The 9730-nt window shown below is 37.2% G+C and overlaps 1 non-coding gene across 1 annotated transcript; it reads left to right on the top strand.

Annotated features, from left to right (window-relative positions):
• The first annotated feature begins 4705 nt into the window (after window positions 1-4705).
• LOC133035260 (small nucleolar RNA R71) lies at window positions 4706-4812 on the top strand. The gene has a single exon (XR_009686537.1). It is a non-coding gene; the product is annotated as a small nucleolar RNA R71 (small nucleolar RNA).
• Window positions 4813-9730: the final 4918 nt, after the last annotated feature.

Genomic DNA, 9730 nt, shown 5'->3' with positions numbered 1-9730 from the left:
AAATAAAAGATTGGGTTGCCTCCCAATAGCGCTGTCTTTATCGTCGCTCAGCTAGACATTGACCGAGATCTTCATAGTGGCGCCAGAATCATGGCGGACTTGGCTTGGTCAAATTGACCTCCCAAGTAGAGCTTTAACCGCTGCCCGTTAAATTTGAAAGTATTAGGGCCTTCACCTTTCAGTTCCACCGCTCCATAAGGAAACACTTTGACCACTGTAAATGGCCCTGACCACCTTGACTTCAATTTACCAGGAAACAACTTTAGCCTTGAATTGAAAAGTAGAACTTGTTGCCCAGGTTGAAACTCCTTCCTAACTAAATTTCGGTCATGCCACCTTTTAGTTCTCTCCTTATAGATCTTAGCGTTTTCATAAGCTTCGTTCCGAAATTCCTCCAACTCATCCAGCTGTAGTAATCTTTTCTGTCCAGCAGCCTTTAAATCCATGTTCAGAGTTTTCATTGCCCAATAAGCTTTGTGTTCTAACTCCACCGGTAGATGACAAGCCTTTCCAAACACCAACCGATATGGTGACATCCCGATTGGAGTTTTGAACGCTGTTCTATAGGCCCACAATGCGTCATCCAACTTTCTTGACCAATCTTTCCTTGACCAATCTTTCCTTGATCTCTGCACCGTTTTCTCCAGAATCGTCTTAATTTCCCGGTTAGAAATCTCAGCTTGGCCATTACTTTGCGGATGATAAGGGAGAGCAGTTCTATGACGAACACCATATTTCGAAAGGAGTGCTTCGAACTGTTTGTTGCAGAAGTGACTCCCTTCATCGCTTATGATTGCTCGGGGAGTACCAAACCGCGTGAATATGTTCTTTTGAAGGAACCGAAGGACTGTTTTTCCATCATTAGCTGGTGTTGTTGCAGCTTCCACCCATTTTGACACATAATCCACAGCTAATAGAATGTATAGATTGCTAAACGATGAAGTAAAAGGACCCATGAAGTCTATCCCCCATACATCAAACAATTCTGCTTCCAAGATTCCTGTCAAAGGCATTTCGTTTCTCCTTGAGATGTTTCCTGTACGCTGACAACGATCACATGCCTTCACAAAAGTACTAGCATCTTTGAAAAGTGTTGGCCAAAAGAATCCGCTTTGCAACACCTTAGCAGCTGTTCTAGTTCCACTGAAGTGTCCCCCACACGGTAGAGCATGACAGTGATTGAGAATAGAATACATCTCCTCTTCAGGCACACATCTTCTTATTATCTGATCTACACAGTGCTTGTAGAGGATTGGCTCTTCCCAGTAGTAATGTTTCACCTCAGAAAAGAATTTCTTTAGTTGTTGTCGAGAGAGCTCAGGAGGAGTGATATTAGCAGCCAAGTAGTTAACATAGTCAGCATACCATGGTACCATTAGACTTTCCCTCACACTAAAGAGTTGTTCATCAGGAAATTGTTCATTTATTTGTACCTCTTTCGTATTCTGACTTTCTTCCAGCTCTAGTCTTGACAAGTGATCTGCTACCAGATTCTCAGTACCCTTCTTATCTTTTATTTGTAGATCAAATTCTTGAAAAAGAAGAACCCATCGAATTAGTCTTGGTTTGGCATCCTTCTTAGTCATCAAGTACTTGATTGCTGAATGATCTGTATACACTATCACTTTATTGCCAATCAAGTAGGGTCGGAATTAGTCACATGCAAACACAATAGCCAGCATCTCTTTTTCTGTAGTAGCGTAATTGAGTTGAGCATCATTCAAGGTCCTGCTTGCATAGTAAATAGTTCTGAATACCTTGTCAACCCGTTGTCCCAACACTGCTCTGATCGCATAATCACTTGCATCACACATGATTTCAAAAGGTAATTCCCAATTTGGTGTAGTCACGATCGGTGCTGAGATTAACTTATCCTTGAGAATCTGGAATGCTTCAAGACAATTTTTCCCAAATTCAAAAGGTACTCCACTAGCGAGAAGATTAGATAAAGGTTTGGCAATTTTGGAGAAGTCTTTGATAAATCTTCTGTAGAACCCGGCATGACCCAAAAAGCTTCGAACTCCCTTAACTGAAACTGGAGGAGGCAAGTTCTCAATTGTAGATACTTTGGCTCTGTCAACCTCAATACCTTCTTTTGAGATCTTATGTCCCAACACTATTCCTTCCGTAACCATGAAATGGCATTTTTCCCAGTTCAACACCAAATTAGAATCTTCACACCTTGTTAATACCAATTCCAAGTTGCTTAGACATTGGTCAAACGATGAACCAAATACTGAAAAATCATCCATAAACACCTCGATGCATTTTTCTATTAGATTTGAAAATATGGCCATCATACACCTCTGGAATGTTGCTGGAGCATTACATAGCCCAAATGGCATTCGTCGAAAAGAAAAAGTACCATATGGACATGTGAATGTCGTTTTCTCTTGATCTTCCGGTGCTATAGCTATTTGGTGATACCCTGAGTACCCATCAAGGAAACAATAGTACTCTTGGCCTGCCAACTTGTCTAACATCTGGTCAATGAATGGGAGTGGAAAGTGATCTTTTCTCGTGGCTTTGTTGAGTTTCCGGTAGTCTATGTAAATTCTCCATCCTGTGACAGTTCTGGTTGGGATGAGTTCATTCTTTTCATTCTTCACCACCGTCATCCCTCCTTTCTTTGGAACAACCTGGACTGGACTTACCCATTTACTGTCTGAAATAGGATACGCTACCCCAGCATCTAACCACTTTAAGACTTCTTTTCTGACAACCTCCTTCATTGGTGGATTTAATCTTCGTTGTGCATCGATGGTAGGCTTCACTCCTTCCTCCATTAAGATTCTATGCATTACAGTTGAGGGGCTGATCCCTTTAATGTCTGCTAAAGTCCATCCAATGGCTTTCTTATGCTTCCTTAGAACCAGTAATAGCTTATCTGTCTCTATAGAAGATAGGGAAGATGACAGGAAGTGTCCTATTTTCTCCCAAATATTCATACCTGAGATGATCCGGTAGGACTTTTAACTCTAGTTGAGGAGGCTTTTCAGTAGATGGGGCAGGCTTTGTTGGTATGACTCCTAACTCTTCATAGTATCTTCTGTTCAACGGTCCATAAGAGTCGAGCCACATAGCATACTCATAAGCTTCCTTACCGTCTTGTTCCACCACCTCCCCTTGTACCAAAGTCAGATTAAGAGGGTCTTCAATGTGCGTCTTTGTCTCCACCAACTGGTCCACCACATCAATTGCGAAACAATTGTCACTAGCCGTAGGGTAAGTCATTGCCTTGAGTACATTAAATACAACTTCATCTCCTTGTACCCTCAGCTTTAACTCTCCTTTCTGGACATCAATTAGTGCTTTCCCTGTTGCCAAGAAGGGTCTCCCCAGGATGATAGGAACATTGTTGTCTTCTTCCATATCCAGAACAATGAAATCAGCTGGAAAGATGAACTTGTCAACTTTAACTAACACATCTTCAATGACTCCTCTAGGATGAGCTAGTGATCGATCCGCCAATTGGAGAGTTACTGTGGTTGGCTTTGCTTCACCCAGCTGCAGTCTTTTAAACACTGACAAAGGCATTAAGTTTATACTGGCTCCCAAATCACATAGTGCATTTATTCCTTCTATTCTTCCAATAGTACAAGGAATAGTGAAGCTCCCTGGATCTCTGAGTTTTGGAGGGAGTTTCTTCTGTAAAATAGCGCTGCACTCTTCAGTTAGAGCCACTGTTTCATAATCCTCCATCTTTCTCTTCTTTGACAAAATTTCCTTCATAAACTTCACATAACTTGGCATCTGCTCTAAAGCTTCAGCAAAGGGAATGTTAATGTGAAGTCTTTTGAAGACTTCTAGAAACTTGGTGAACTGCTTGTCTAAGCTTGACTTTCTGAGCCTCTGAGGATAGGGTATTTTCACATGGTGATCAATGCTAATTGGTGGAGACTGTTGTGGTTGTGCTAGGCTGTCAGTAGCCTTCTCTGCTGTTGGTGTTGGTGTTTGCACTGGTTGAACTTTTATCTCCTCATCTACCTCAACTGGTTGTGGTAACTCAGGCCCATCATACTTCTTACCGCTCCTCAGGGTAATTGCCTTGCAGTTTTCTTTGGGATTAACTTCAGTTGTGCTAGGCAAATTTCCTTGAGGGCGGGTTGCTACCTGAGTTGCTAGCTGGCCCATCTGAGTCTGCAGGTCTTTAATTGAAGATCTAGTTTCAGTCATAAATTGAAGCAGTAAATCTGTTTGCAAACTAAAATTTCCACCAGAGGATTGTTGCTGATTAAACTGTTGGTTCTGATTTCGTTGCTGATAGAACCCACTGTTTCTTCGGTTATTACCCTGGTTGAACCCATAATTGTTGTTGTTATTCTGTGAAAAATTTCCAATGGCCTTAGCTTCATCCATTGGCAAATCATCCACATCTGCTTGACACTCTGAAAAGTGATGATTTCCTCCACATATCTCACAAACAATTTGGGCTTGTTTAGCTTGCCCTGCAATTATTTTTGTCAATGCCTCAACCTGAGCTGTTAACTTTGTGATGGCATCAACTTCTAACACACCAGCTACCTTCTTAGATTGACTCCTTTCAGTTGGCCACTGCTGATTGTTTAGAGCCATCTCCTCCAATAGATCATACGCCTCATTAGCACTCTTTCTCATAAAAGCTCCGCCCGCTGCTGCATCTATTAGAGTTCTAGTGTTACCAACCAACCCGTTGTAGAAGTTGTGGACCAGCATCCACTTCTCTATACCGTGATGAGGGCACTTTCTGATCAGATCTTTAAACCTCTCCCAAGCCTCATGGAGAGATTCATTATCTTGTTGGCAGAAGTTGTTGATTTCTCCTCTCAGCTTTGCAGACTCTGCTGGAGGAAAGAACTTTGACAAGAATTTCGTTGCCAGATCATTCCAAGTGGCAATAGAGTTGGGTGGCAGGGAGTTTAACCAACTCTTGGCTCGTTCTCTGAGCGAGAATGGGAACAGTCTCAGTCGAATGGCATCATCACTAACTCCATTAACTTTAAAAGTTTCACAAAGTTCCATGAAGTTAGAGAGATGCAGATTAGGATCTTCAGAAGGGAGGCCACCAAACTGAACTGAAGACTGCACCATTTGAAGTATGGCAGGTTTGATCTCAAAGTTATTCGCATCCACTGCCGGTGGCCTGATACATGACTGCACTCCCGTCAGAGTAGGGAGAATGTAATCTCTCAAGCTACGGCCATTAGCTTGATCTTCCACGGCACCACCATTATTGCCGTTATTTGCAGCATTCGCATTCACATTAGCAGCCATGATTTCTGTTGTTTCAGCAGTTGCTGAAACTCTTTCTTGCCTCTTGTTCTTTCGGTTTCTCCTACAAGTTTTCTCGATTTCAGGATCAACTGGTAATATGACTGCTTGTCCTTGACGGCGCATACACTAGGATTCCTGAAATAGATAAAGAAAATATTGCAAGAAAAAGATTAGTAATTAGCAAGAAAAATAAACCAAAGTAGAAGTTAGTATAATTTTGGATAATATTAATCTTTATACGATTCCCCAGCAACGGCGCCAAAAACTTGTTGCTAAATTTATAATCACTACGCAAGTATACGCAGTCAAGTAGTAAACTCACACAGGTGAGGTCGAACCACATGGAATTGGACTAATTACTACTAAACTATACTATTGATTCTATCTGGTAAAAGAATACTTTTTATGAATTAAATAAGACAATTCAGAAAATTAAAAATAACAAAGGAATATTAATCAAGATAAGAAAATAGGGAGACGAATCCTGTTGTTAAGTTACCAGTGTTAATGTCTAATTGCTATCCTTCTCTTGAAGTGAATGACAAATTATGAATTAACCTAACTCTTTTCAGATCTTTTAGGTTCTAAATCACAAGCTCTTTAATTAATCTCTTAATTAAACTAACATGAAATCAGCATTAAGCAATAATCTATTGGTCACAAAGGCTATGCAAATACTCTCGTTTCACATCAAAACCTAGACTATCCAATTTTAGCATTCTCAATTCTCACTTTTCAGATTTCGAATTGAGATCATAAAACATGTAAAAGGTGATCAATCTTGCACATGGAAATTAAACACAAATAAGAATAATGTTCACAATCAAGATGGAGGAATGGCAATTATTCATTAACTAGGAAAAACTTAAACAACATTCATCATTCTCCCTAAATAGGAGTTTAGTTCAAAACATCCATAATCAAATCCATAATTAACATTGAAATAGAAAAGAACATAGAAAAATTAAAGAGAAGAGAAAGAACTAGTTGACGCAATTGATTCGGGTCGCCACAAGTCGCTCTTCTAGCCTCCTTCTTTGTTTCTAGGGCTCCAATTCTGAATAATCCCTAATTTTCACGAACTCCTTCTATTTAAACCAATTCTCATCTTTAAAATTCGTGAAATTACGAAACTGCCCAAAAATCCCGTCTCTGGATCCCCGTCGCGACTGGCAAAGCCCCCGTCGCGACGGGGTTAAACAACTTTGTCTCGAACTTCTCTCTGCCACTTCCCGTCGCGATTGGGTTACACTTCGACTCCTTGGAGATGTCTCTGCCAGTTCCCGTCGCGACTGGCAAATTCCCCGTCGCGACTTGAACAGACAGCGACACCAATCTTGGATTTTCTTCTCGATTCTTTCGCAACTTTTCCTCAATTCTTGAACATACTTTCTTTAAATGCCCGAGGACCTGAAACCAAAGAATCAAGCGTAATATAGCCCTAAAACTAGAAACAAAGAGTGAAAACTAACCGAAAATATGACCCGAAACTTAGACTAATTTTAGCCTAACACTAATATAACTAAAAGGAGCCACAAACAGTGGAAAAGGAAAATATAACAGAGAAACCAACTAACACTAGCTAACAGTCAGAACTGTTATTACATTGTAATACTTATTAACCCCCTCAAGATGGACTGTATACATCATATACAACCATTTTGTGAATGTGAGAATTGAGTATTGTGGAAGAAAGAGGCTTGGTGAAGGCGTCGACAAGCTGAATGTGAGGAGTAGCCCAAAACCAATTTGCAATGGGAGGAGTAGTCCATTAATCTATATATATCACAATTTATTTCCACACGTTAGCAATGTGGGACTAACTCTTAATACACCCTCCTATCGTTTGGGCTTGGAAAGTGTGGGTATAACGAACGACCTTTAAGAGATCACAGGAACGAACGTGACATTTGAAAGAATCCCACAAGGCCAAATATCAGGAAATTTGTGGGTGCATACATCGGGAAATTTGTGGATTTTGAAACAGGTCAAAGACCCCAACACTGGAAATTGGCACACATTAGCGCGAAAGGTCCCAAATGGAGGTTAAAGGGGAGACAACGGAAATATCTGTTTGGACTGGCAGCACTTTGGCTCACAACAGATCACAAACGGCTTTTTAAACCGGTGGCAATTTAGGCTCACAACGGACCACAAGTGGCTCTGATACCATGTTGCGAAAGAAACAAAGGAGAAAACAGAGAAAAGAAAGGATATTATTATTGAATTAATTAGCTTATTACAATGAGGGAATATATATATATATGCTAACCACCAACAATCCTTCTAACTAATATAACTGAAAGGAGCCACAAACAGTGGAAAAGGAAAATATAACAGAGAAACCAACTAACTAACACTAACTAACAGTCAGAACTGTTATTACATTGTAATACTTATTAAAGGCTAAAGACTTATTCACTATCTCAGATAATGGTGTGCTACAGTTTAAGAACTGAGTGTGTGTTCTTGAGAAAACAGAAATCAAAAAACAAGTCACATCCATCCTTACTTACCACCCTAGTTGGTCCTCTCCCCAATTGGGCCCAATGGAAATACTTTATTTATTATTATAATAGTCTCATTAGAAGGAAAAATCTTGTTTCACTAAGCTTTTTAATTAAGTGGCACCTTGCTAATCAAGGCCGAAGGGTGCCTTTTCTTATGAATAAAGCAACACCTTGTAAAAGGATCCCTAATTTTGTTCTTAAGCCAAGACGCGGGAACGATTGTGAGAGAACCACTATTGTTGTGCTGATACAACAACTCCCAATAATATTGATTCATGGATTAGGATTCATTAATGTCCGAATCACGTAAAAAATTTCATCTCATTTCATTTTAAGCTCTATTTTTCTTTATTTTATAATTATTAGTTAAGTTATTGAAAATCTCAGTCAACACTAAGAACAAAATATATATAATTAAAATGGTAAAATAGTAATTTTATTTCCTTTAATTATGAACCAGAATTGCTAGGTATTATCCTTTATCAATGTTGGGATGGGAAAAGTATTGTGTTAATAGGTTTGAAACAGGGGCATAATTGGTATAATACTTGAAAAAGAGGGTATAAATTAAATAATTTTAAAAAGGAGGTAAAAATGAGATGTACTGTGTTAAAAAGGCTATAGCATGTAATTTTCCTTTTTTTTTTCCTTTTAATATTCAGCCCATTTCATTTTAAATGGGATTTTTTTCAAAAATATACTTAAAATACAAAATAATTACAAAAATAACTTAACAAATCTCAATTACAATAATGTCTTGCCACGTCATTAAAAAATACCTTAATTCTAAAATAATATGCCTGAAATAAAACGAATCCCGATTTTTTTTTTAATTTTCCTGTGTTTCGAAAGTAACCTTTTAGTTACTTATGATGTTGATAAGAAACAAATAAGTAATTTTTTCATAAAAAAAAAGTATCACTTTTATATTATGTAATATGAGATACATTTTGGTTACTTCTAAAATTTACATGTATACACTTTAAAAATCAATTAATTATTAACGTTATATTAATACATTTGAGTAACCTTCAAGTTTATTTTCAAAACTAATAAGTTATCATCCAGTAAGCTACCATTTTAGTAAACTATATTTAAAAAAAAAAAATATATATATATCATGAGTGTTTATTTCAATCATATTTTTTAAATATAAATTAATATATGTATTTGAATAGTTAAATAAAGAATCAAGTTATAGATAAGTTTTAAATCATTACAAATAAGACACATTTTTTTGGACAAATTAGTTATTATTTCGATAAGATACCAATTGGTTACTTTTAATAAAATAATAAATTTTTTTAATGAATAGATGATGATTAGACCAAATATTCTATAATTAGATATGCCTGTACTCATATATTCCAAATAAACTTATTAGTTTATTTTGGGATATTGTTGCATATTGAAATAAATTTTCATTCTTTGTTTACATTTTTTGTATAGCCTAGCATCATATATGGTAATAAATCTATTAGTTTATTTTGGCTTAAACAAATTTTTATTTTTATATATTTGAACAATAATTCATTTCATTTCATAGCCTACCATTATATATGTCAATAAATCTATCAGTTTCTGTTTGTTGGAATAAGATTTTATTTTTTTTCAATACAAATTAAATTATAACCAAACATAATGATATACGCCAATAAACTTATTAGTCTATTTTGCTATATTGGAACAACAATTTAATTTTAGTTTCAAACATATGTGTGCCTATAAAATAACAACCTAATTAATTAGTTTATTGTTCTTCCAGGTTGAGACATCAAATCTGGTTGTATACAAAGTACATGACTGTAACATGTCTTACAAACTTACATAGTAAATCTCGATAATAATATATGCACTTGTCAAAGATTTAAATATAATGAGATGTCTTGCTCACATAAAATGTCTTGTTCGTAAGATTATTTGGCATATATGGCTATACTATGCCTATTCTAGTTTATTTTGGCATA

Source organism: Cannabis sativa, chromosome 2 (genome assembly GCF_029168945.1).
Source record: "Cannabis sativa cultivar Pink pepper isolate KNU-18-1 chromosome 2, ASM2916894v1, whole genome shotgun sequence".
NCBI lineage: Eukaryota > Viridiplantae > Streptophyta > Magnoliopsida > Rosales > Cannabaceae > Cannabis > Cannabis sativa.
Note: the sequence above shows the minus strand (reverse complement) of the source record. Positions and strands in the feature narration are given on the sequence as shown.